An 11,291-nucleotide genomic window follows, 5' to 3' on the forward strand; every position below is an offset into this window, starting at 1 on the left:
AGACACTCAACCGACTGAGCCACCCAGGAGCACCAATAAATAAAACTTTAAAAAATAGTAAAATAAAATAAAATAAAATAGAATAAAATAAAATAAAATAAAATAAAATGAAGAGAAACACAGCAGAGTCAGAATAACATTTGATTTAGTGCATTGGAATAGAAATTAGACAGACTTAGGTCTGAATTACAGTTCTACTGCAGCTTTGGGCAAGTTGCTTAAGCCCTCAGAGTCTGTTTCCCATATGTAAAATGGGACAGTATCTCTATCACTGGGCTTCTGTAAAGATTAAAAGTAGCACTTACAGGGGTGCCTTTGGCTCAGGTCATGATCTCACAGTTCATGGTTTGAGCCCCACATTGGGCTCTGTGCTGACAGCTAGCTAAAAGACTAGAGCCTGTTTCAGATTCTGTGTCTCCCTCTCTCTCTGACCCTCCCCTGTTCATGCTCTCTCTCTCTCTCTCTCTCTCTCAGAAATAAATAAAACATTAAAAATTTTTTTAAATAAAAGTAGCACTTACAGTGTGCCAGGGACTATTTTAATGCTTTATATTTATTAGCTCTTTTGATTTATTCCACAAGCCTCTGAGCTATATAAGGTTACTATTTTCATTTAGCAGATGAGAAAATCAAGGCACAAAGATGTTAAATAACTTGCTCAGATTTACAGATAAGTTGCAACTAAGTGTCAGGGCTGAAACTTGAATGTAGGCGGTCTGTCTCCAGAGGCCTTGTTCTTGATCAGCATACGATACTGCACCTCTATAAAAGCTTGTGCATAGAAAGCTTTCAGTTCAACCCGGCAAACTGTTGATAATAAATGATGGCTACTAGCATGATCGATAGATTAACAGTGATTTCAACTGAAAGGCACAATTTCTGCCAACTTCATCCTGAATACTATTATTTTTTAAAATTTATTTTCAGAGGGAGAGTGAGAGGGAACGTGAGCAAATGCACAGGGGAGGGGTGGAGAGAGAGAATATCCCAAGGAGTCTACACACTCAGTGCTGAGCCCCGAACTGGGGCTGAGCCGCTATCAAAGAACTGAAGGCTCGGCCAACTGAGCCATCCAGGCACCCTTTAATACTACTATTAATACACATATATTAAACATATGTAACAAATATACACAGAGAACATACACAAATGGGTATATGAATCTGAAGGATATTAAAACGAAGCCAATATTATGTCTCCTGACCAGAGTGATTGATCACACTAAGAATTCATTAAGTTATATATTATATACCAAGGCAATTTAAAACTCTACAAGGGCACCTGGGTGCCTCAGTCCGTTAAGGAGCCAACTTGGGCTCTGATCTCACGAGCCCCATGTTAAGCTCTCTCCTGTCAGCACAGAGCTAACTTCAGATCCTCTGTCCCCCTCTCTCTCTCTGCCCCTCCCCAGTGCATGCATATGCATGAACTCTCTCTCTCAAAACTAAACATTTAAAAAAAATAAAATGAAATCTCAACAACAAAGTATATGTACGTGAGTAATGTCCTTGTAGTTGTGACTTATTATGAGACTAATCTAAGAAGTGAAAATACTATTCAGTCACCCTCCACGGTTTATACTGTGAACACATAATATACTTGACAGGAGGGGCTGTGTCTTGTTCACTTTTGTACCTGAGCATTAAGCATAGCCTGGGAGAATGGATGAAATGCAAATACCCGTGGAATGAATACATAACGGCACAGTAACAGGAAGAGTCTGCTTGAGAGAAGCTTTTTTTTTTTTTTTTAAAGTAGGTTTCATGTCCAATGTGGGACTTGAACTCAAGTGACCCTGAGCTGAGAAGTCGCATGCTCTACTCACTGAGCCAGCCTGGCACCCTACAAGAAGCTATTTAAGAACCGGACCACATAAGGGTCCTTTAAAGTTGCCCAGCAGCAAAACATTCAGGGGAGTTACCTGGGCTCGGTCCCAGATTTCGGTCAGGATAGCCAGCAGGGGGCTGGGAAAAGCCATAAACTCAACTATTGGCGTTGGATATCCTTGTTGGTTCCAGGCCTAAATCTGAATCCCAGAAACCATTTCGGCCCCAATTTGGTTTCCAAAGACCTTAAGACGCCCAATGGTCACTCTAAACATAACCCAGAGAATTCTCTTCCAACTCCATTGCATTCCTTGATAGACTCCAGCGTATATCCAGCGGTTATTTTCCATGAAGAAAGCGGGACTCAGAGGGTTGTGACTTGTTAAAGGTCACACGAGGCCGAGCCGGGGTACTGGATCTTAAGGCCCTGGACTCCTGGTCCACTGTTCATGTAAATGCTGATTTCATATCTCCTTCCCTCTGCCCAAATCTTCTGTGCACAAGACATCAAAACGAAGGCTCAAACACAAACAAAACCACGGTGGAAGCCCTGGAAGAAGGTCTGAGGCGACCCTCTAATTGTAGACAGGGGAAACTGAGGCCCAGAGAATAAGTGGGTCTTGCCCAGAGTCTCACAGGGAGTCCACACTAAGGCCACAAGTTCCAAGGTCGCCCAAATCTGGAGAATAACCTGTGTACAATTTTTCCTTCCTATCCCTTGAGATCACAAATGTCCCCCTCTCTAACCATGTGGACTGCCAAAGCTTATTTTTAGTGTGCTCGGGGTGGGGTAGGTGCGTAGTTCACCCAAACGGGGGTTTATAGTACCACCCACCTCAAGGCCGGCCCTAGAACTCCCCGCTTTGGCCAGGCGAGCGGCTGCAGCTTGCAAAGCGCGAGGACTCCCACCGCCCTGCGCGTCCCTCCCGTCCCCTTCCCCCCCAGCTCGTGCTCCATACCCTCCAGCCGGCGGGCCGGGCCGGGAGCTGGGGCCGGCGGGGGCGCAGAGTGCAGAGAGTCGGCAGCCACCGGCTCCACAGGCTCCCACCACGCTCCACAGGCTCCCACGCCACCGCCCCTAGCAACGAGGCGCGCGTCGCTAGGGCAGGAGTTCCCGCATAAAAGCCTCCGGGCGCTCCCCCGGCCCCCGAACTGCAGTTCCGCTCACCTGATGTCTCCCCGAGGCCAGGCCCAGAGCGTCCCGCCCTATTTTCTGACTGGAACCAAGCAATGATGAGGTTCCAGAGAAGACCGCGCTGTCTGGGAATCCACAGAACGCAAGAAAAGCTGTATCACCGTACCAGGCACCCGGAAAGTACTGAATAAACGTCACCTTTTAAATAATTATTCGCCCCCATGAAGGTGTTTTCTCGTTTTTTGGAGTTTTCCGTGATTCCACTGGGTGATTTCTCCCTTGGACACTTTCCTAGGTCTTCCCTTCCCCACCCCCACCCCCACTCCTATTCCTTTCATTGTTTCTTTCATCAAACCATTACACCCCAGCACCACAGCAAAGAGACCCCTCAGTACCATCTTGAGATCCAATGGGAAGACAGTTCCAGAAACGAACAGCAGCTACAGCTGCATTGCTTTCAGACTAGAGTCTATTCATTTCTGTATTCCTAGTGCACAGGGCTTGGTGCAGAGTAAGTTGGTTGAATGGATGGACGAATGAATGAATGAATGAATGAATGAATGAATGAATGAATGGGATCTTAGCCAACATTTGTCTTGCACCTAGTTGGGGACCTGCTGCAGTCCTGATCTCCCTACAGAATTGCCTACAACGAAGACATGTGAAGTCTCTGAAAGCTCGGTGACTGTGGGAACAGGAGTAGTGGGGGCAAGAGAAAGTCACCTTCACAGAGTATCAGGGCTGGCCATTGGGTCTATTCTCCAATGCAAAGAGGCAATACCCTCCACAACATTCCTGATGGGCGATCCTTGGTCTCTATTGACTTCCCTCCCTGATGATGCACTCATTACCTTCTGAGTCAGTGTCCTGTTCCTGACAGGAGCTGGGGTCTACCCCCACCCAACACTAATCTTAGTTCAGAGCGGAAGGCTGTCTCTACAAACTCAATCCCTTTTGCCCAAAACAACCAGGCAAACTTCAACCAGGAGAGACTGTTTTGCCCTGAGGCACTGGGCGAGGCTCGGGGAGCTAGAGAGTTGACTTACCTGATCCCTGCCCTCAAGATTCTCCAGCTCTGAGGATGCAGCTCTTCCAGAAAATGCTTTAGGCTTAAGGCACCTGAGACTCCCAAACTGGTATCTCTAGCCAGACTGCTCCCTACACCTGCAAATCCACCTGCTTTCTGTCCATCTCCACCTGTCTGTCTAGAATACTTCATTCTCAGCATGACTCACACTGGAAACATCATCTTCCCCCCAAACCTGTTCTTCCTCTTTTCTCTCTGAGTATTGGGCACTACCATTCACCAATCACCCACCCACACCAAGGATCTTGGAGTCATTCGTAACTTTGTAACTTCACTCTCTCTTCTTTGTTCCGGAACAAACCCCAAGACTTCTTAATACTGCCCATGAAATAGCCTTAAAAAAAAAAAGTATCTGTCCACTTTTCTCTACCCACCACCGAGTTTCCAGCCAACGTCATGCCAGAGTGTGACAGATTAAAACTGGCCAAAAATTCTCCCATTGGGGCTGGTCTTGTAACTTATTTTGACCAACAGAAGTGACATTGTGCTACTTCTGAGTTTAAGCCTGAAAGAGCTTTGTAGCCTTTGCTCTTGTCTTCTTGGAACACTGCACCATGGAAAGAAGCCCAATCTAGTCTGTTTAAGATACATGGCCCATCCAATAACTAACACCCCATGGCAGACATGCGAGTGAGACTATTTTAGCCCATCCAGCCCTAAGAGAGCCATCAGACGACTGCAAACAAGTGAATAACCATCAGAAGAATAGCCCATCTGAACCCAGCCCAATCCGTCAACCCACAGAATTGTGAGCAAATAAACACTTGTCATTTTAATCCAATAAGCTTTGGAGGTGGTTTGGTATAGACAATAGATAACTGATATTGAAGATAAAGTCCAAATGTCTCACCTTGCTCTTGCCTTTGAATCCTTGCATGCCATGTTCCCTATGGCCAGGGCATCTCCCTTACAACCCCTCACCTGCCTGTCTGGCTAACTATCCTCAGCTTTGAGGCCATCTCCCTCTCTACTCTTAGGTCTCCCCTAATCAATCCTCTCTTCCTCCAGATTGAGTTAGCTCCCCTTCCTTTGTGCTTCCGAGGCCCCTACACTTTCCCTAACATGGTATGATTTTCCATTTACTGGTTTCTCTCCCTGGATTGTGAGCTCCATAACGGCAGTGACAGAGTCTTGTTTACAGCTGGATTTATTGCTGAAGTCTGATACAAGCCCAACACAGCGCTGCAATAGAAATTTCTGCTCTGATGGAAATGTTCTACGTCTGCACTCTCCGATATGCTGGCCCCAAGTCACATTTGGCTACTGGGCCCCTGAAGTGTGCCTAGTGCAACTGAACAACTGAATTCTTGTTGTTGTTTTCTTTTAAGTTTACTTATTTTGAGAGGTGGGGAGGGGCAGAGAGAGAGGGAGAGAGAGGATCCCAAACAGGCTCCACAAGGAGACCAATGCGGGGCTTGAACCTCATGAACCTTGGATCATGACCTAAAAACTGAAACCAAGAGTTGGACACTCAACCAACTGAGTCACCCAGACGCCCCTGAAAAACTGAACTTAAAAAATTTTTTTATTATTACAATTTTTAAAAATGTTTTATTTATTTCTTTTTTTTTAAAAATTTTTTAAATGTTTTTATTTATTTCTAGGAGAGAGAGAGAGAGAGACAGCGTGAGCAGGGGAGGGTCAGAGAGAGAGAGACTGAAATAGGCTCCAGGCTCTGAGCTGGCTGTCAGCACAGAGCCCGACGCGGGGCTCGACCCCACGGACCGCGAGATCATGACCTAAGCGAAAGTCGGACATGACTGAGCCACCCAGGCGTCCCAAATTTTAGTGTAACTTAAGAAGCCATCTGTGGCTAGTGGCTATGGTATTGAACAGTATAGGTCCAGCACATAGTAGATGCCCATTGAATATTTTTGAAAAAGATTTTCTTTTGTTATTTTTAAATTTTTTCATGTTTATTTATTTTGAGGGAGACAGAGAGAGTGCATGCACATGAATGGAGGGAAGCAGAAAGAGAGGAAGGGAGAGAATCCCAAGTAGGCTCCGTGCTATCAGCACAGAGCCCCACTCAGGGCTCAGTCTCACAAACTGTGAGATCATGATGTGAGCCAAAATCGAGAGTCAAACGCTTAACCAACTGAGCCACCCAGGCTGCCCCAAGATTTTATTTTTTTAAAGTAATCTGTACAACCAAAGTGGGGCACCAGCTCACAACCCCAAAATCAAGAGTCACGTGGTCTGCCGACAGAGCCAGCCAGGTGCCCCACATTGAATATTTTTGAATAAACAGCGAGAGAGGATGACAGTCATGGACAGCCAATGAACACACAAGGTGGGATGCTATGGGGACAGCAACATAAGTGCATGCACCCCTCCTCTCCCTCACTTTCCAGTCCCTCAACTTAACATCGCCAATACTTCCAACCCTGCCTTCTATAATCTTAATTCTTGGCTCTTTACTGCCTGAGCTGGTTTTTGTCTCCTGGTCCTACACAGTTTGATATTAGCCCTCCTGTGAAATGGGTTGGTCCGAACAGTCCCCTGGAGACTAATTTCATTCGGTCCAGACTGGTCTGGCCCAAGTAGAGACGACTCTCTTCTTGGGGGTCCGGACGTCATCACCTGGGATCGTGAGATCTAAGTTTGTTTGCACCAGCAGGCTGCCACGTCCCTCTCAAAGGTAACAGTTGAAGCTATTTGTGCTATAAAACGTCACACAGAAAAGAGGCCACAGGACTGACAGTCTTCCTGCTTGCTACTCCTTGCAGGAAGCAGGGCTAGCCCTGGTCAGATGGCTTCCAGCCCTGACACCAGACACTTTGATTGCATCAGGGGCTGAAGAGGAAGGAGGCTTGGGGACAGGATGAGGTGGGGCCAGACAGGCAGAGGAGGGCTGGCTCTGCATTTTTTTTTTTAATGTTTTATGTATTTCTAGGAGAGAGAGAGAGAGACAGCATGAGCAGGGGAGGGTCAGAGAGAGAGGGAGTCACAGACTCTGAAACAGGCTCCAGGCTCTGAGCTGGCAGTCAGCATAGAGCCCTACGCGGGGCTCGAACTCACGAATCGCGAGATCATGACCTAAGCGAAAGTCGGACGCTTAACCAACTAAGCTACCCAGGCGCCCCGGGCTGGCTCTGCATTTGGAGGGCAGGCCTGAGGGAGAGTAAAGGCCAGGGAAGAATAGTCCTTTCCAATAGACTTTCCCAAACATTCACTCCAAAAAAATTCAAAAAAAAAAAAAAAGACAATAAAACCCAAATACCATAAATAGGCAAGAGAAAAGTCAGGTTACAGAGAAGAATGTACAGATAATTCCAATTATATCTACCTACCTATACATACATATATATATATTTAAGTTTATTTTGAGAGAGAGAGAGCATGTGGGCAAGCATGAGTGGAGGAGGGGCAGAGAGAGAGGGAGAGAGAGTCCCAAGCAGCCTCTGTACTGTCAGTACAAAGCCCAATGAGGGGCTCCATCCCACAAACCATAGGATCATGACCTGAGCTGAAATCAAGATTCAGATGCTTAACTTACTGAGTCACCCAGGTGCCCCCTGATAATCTCAATTTTTTTTAAATAAATATGCTCTGTGGGGGACCCAACTGGGTGGAGGCCAGTGGCTTGGGAGGTGAAATAATTCACCTAAAGCAAAACAAAGGAGACAGAAGTTTACTGAATACATCAAAGGGAGCTGCAGGCAAGAGCTAAAGAGCGACTGTCTGCCAGGAAGCAGTGGTGGGGGCCTACAGCTAAGGGCTGAGTGAGGTGGAATTTTCCTTTCATGGTACCTGTACTACGGTCTAAGTAGCCTATGGGTAAGTTAGCACCTGTGGATGATATTATGAGGTGGGTCGCTTAATGAACCTGTTGGCATTCAGCCTGGTGATCTTTGGGGCCCTTTCCCTTTACTCAGGTTTCCACTGCTCAAGGCTGTTGCCGAAAAGTAGCTTCTCCACATTCCCACCTCTGCCATACAGTAGGGGCTAATGGATATTAGAATGGATATTCTACTGTGTAAGGATCTGTAAACATATTTGTAGCACCTTTCCAGAATATAAATTGTGTATGGTTCTTTGGTGAGCAGGGAAGCAAGTTCCTGGCATAAAAAGAAATTTTGCGCTTGCTAGTTCCTCTGCCTGGAATCCTCTTCTCAGATTTTCCCATGGGTTTCTTGCCTTCCTTATCCGGTCACAGTGCCTCCTCTGAGAGACCTCTTTTATCATCCTTTCTAGATCAGCCCTCCCTCAAACCCTCTATCTATATGCGTGAGTATTTTTCAGATAGCTCTTCTCACTAACATTACATGTCCATTTACTTTATTTGTTCAAGAGAGTAGACTTTGTTCTACGTTTGTATTCTCAGCGTCTTAAAAACAACCCGGCACATAGGTAGGTAGGTGCTCAGTAAATCCGTTGAATGACTAAAATGTAACAAACGTGTCCATTCTTCTCTGTCCCCAGGTGGGGTGTTCTAAAGTTCAAGTACAGCCCTCCTCAACTCCCACCAAGGCTCCGGAGGTCACTTGAAAGCAGCAGCTTTCAAACTTTTTGACCCTGATTCTCAATAAGAAATACATTCTGGGGGCCCTGGCTGGCTCAGTTGGGAGAGCATGTGACTCTTGATCTCAGGGTCGTGAGTTTGAGCCCCGTATTGGGCACAGAGATTACTTAAAAATACAATCTTAAAAAAAATATATATTACTATATATATAATAATATATATTATATATATATTCAGTCCCCAAGTGCTCACACATGTACACGAATATGTAACTGAAACAAAGAACTTGTACCAAGAGCAATGCTATCTTTCTTTCTTTTTTTTTTAAGTTGATTTATTTGAGAGAGAGAGACAGAGTGCAACTGGGGGAGAGGCAGAGAGAGAGAATCCCAAGCAGGCTCTGCACTACGACGTGGGGCTCGAACTCACAAACTACAAGATCGTGACCTGAGCTGAAACTGGATGCTCAACCAACTACAGGTGCCCTGTAGAAGCAATATTTTCTCTTTTTTCTTCCTTTCCTTTTTTCTCTTTCTTTTTCTCCCCTTCCTCCCTCCCTCCCTCCCTCCCTCCCTCCCTTCCTTCCTTCCTTCCTTCCTTCCTTCCTTCCTTCCTTCCTTCCTTCCTTCCTTCCTCTGTCTCTGTCTCTATTTCTTTCAGGCTGGTCTGCTACAGATGTAGATGCCTGGCTCCTCCTCAGATCTGGNTCCTTCCGTCCTTCCTTCCTTCCTTCCTTCCTTCCTCTGTCTCTGTCTCTATTTCTTTCAGGCTGGTCTGCTACAGATGTAGATGCCTGGCTCCTCCTCAGATCTGGAGGAGGAGAATTTTATCAGAAAATGTGAATGCTTAACAGCCCTCTCCCCTAACGACCTCAGGTAATTCTGAGGCAATGAAGCTTGAGAGCCACCACTGGGAGTTTATGAGTGTCCTGAGGCCTTGGGTGCACACTTGTGTCAAGCACCAGCGCAGGAAGGGAAGGGGCGGATTCTCCAGTTCCAGTCCAGCTCAGCCCCTGAGTTGATCCCAGCTTTATAAAAGTAAATCCATTCCCACCCCAGCCCCTTGCAATTCCCAGGCCTCTGCCTGATGTACTTCTGGAGATTATGCTGCCGCTTCCCTGACTCCAGCCCTCCCAGGGCCACACCCAGTGAAGGGGCCCTACTTTCCCCAAGGACCTTAACCCCTACTTCCTCCCTCTGGGCTCCACAGTCTCTATTCCTTCACACAAAAGTACTTCTGTTTTCTTTGTTTTATTATAAGGTTTAATAGCCCTCACCACTCCCCACCTGCCCTGAGAACAAAAAAAAAATTCTAACCCCAATCTCTAGTTATTAAGGTGGCCCATTTGCAGCCCCACCTCCAGAAGAGGGTAAATGCTATTATGAATCATTTCACCTTCCCACTAGACATGACTTTTAAAAAAGTTTTGTTTTTTTTTCTTAACATTTATTTATTTTTGAGAGACAGAGAGAGAGCATGAGCAAGGGAGGGGCAGAGAAAGAGGGAGACACAGAATCCAAAGCCAGCCTCTGGCTCCCAGCGGTCAGCAAAGCCAGACACGGGGCTTGAACCCACAAACCCCGAGATCATGACATGAGTTGAAGTCAGAGTTCAACCAGGCACCCCTAGAAAAGACTTTTGATGCCAGGAATGCTGCTTTCCCCTTGCCAAAGAACCTTACACAATTCACATTCTGAAAGCCTGCTACAACTATATTTACAGATCCTCACACACACAATAAAACATTTTTAGCCTCTAGTGTATAGCATACACCCAACACCCAAGCTCAGCACTCTGCAGACAAGACCTCATTTAATTCTTGAAGCAGCCCTCAGAGGTAGATACTATTATCACCCACTTTTAAAGAATGTTTTGGGGTGCCTGGGTGGCTCAGTCGGTTAAACCTCTGACTTTGGCTCAGGTCATGATCTCACGGTTTGAGAGTTTGAACTCCCTCCACTCTGCGCCCAGTGGGTCTCTGTGCTGACAGCTGGGAGCCTGGGTCTGCTTGGGATTCTGTGTCTCCCTCTCTCTGTGCCCCTCCCCCGCTTTCACTCTGTTTCTTTCTCTCTCTCAAATATAAATAAAAACATTAAAAAAATTTTTTTAAAGAAGATTTGGTTGTAAATACTTTGGGGGAAATCAACCTAATACAGATGTTCCTCATTGGACCTTAATATACCATTAAATAATTATTAATTTTATTAGCTGCAAATCAAACTGACCGAATTCCAATCTCATTGCTACTAATTAGTAACTGTGACTCCTTGTAAGTTACTTAACCTTCATAAAAATGGGATCATGGTAATACTTACCTTGTACTATTTTCACAGATGTTTAGCAAGTGCAGCCGCTGTCTATGCTCCAGATCTTATTTAATCATTAAATCCTCAGCACAAATCAGTGAGGCAGGTGCCGAGGCTATCCCCATTTTACAGCCGAGGCCATCGAAGTGCTCCTTCTGTGAGCAGATAAATGGGATTTGGGCCCAGGTAGCCTACCACCAGAGCTTAGCTTCTAGCTACTTGTCTCATGTAGGACTGTTGTATTACATATACAATAGAAGTTAGCTTCTAGCTACTTGTCTCAAGAAAGGCTATTGTATTACATAATAAAACGTTTATAAAGCGTTTAGTGAAAGTCTGGCACTTAATAAGTGCTCAATTAAGTTTCTTACGGTCACATTAATATTTGGTGTTTTACGTTTGTTATAAAGCTAATACGTAAACAAGTATACAACGCGATTTAATTCAGCAAAATACCACAAAGACAGCCGAA

General features: G+C 45.7%; 1 protein-coding gene across 2 annotated transcripts in view; it reads right to left on the bottom strand.

Moving 5' to 3' along the window:
• Nucleotides 1-11,291, bottom strand: part of WDR31 (WD repeat domain 31) — a 32,530-nt gene that overhangs the window by 19,587 nt on the left and 1,652 nt on the right. The gene's annotated exons all lie outside the window — the stretch shown is intronic.

Source organism: Crocuta crocuta, unplaced genomic scaffold, assembly GCF_008692635.1.
Source record: "Crocuta crocuta isolate KB4526 unplaced genomic scaffold, BGI_CrCroc_1.0 scaffold95, whole genome shotgun sequence".
In the NCBI taxonomy this organism is placed as follows: Eukaryota; Metazoa; Chordata; class Mammalia; order Carnivora; family Hyaenidae; genus Crocuta; species Crocuta crocuta.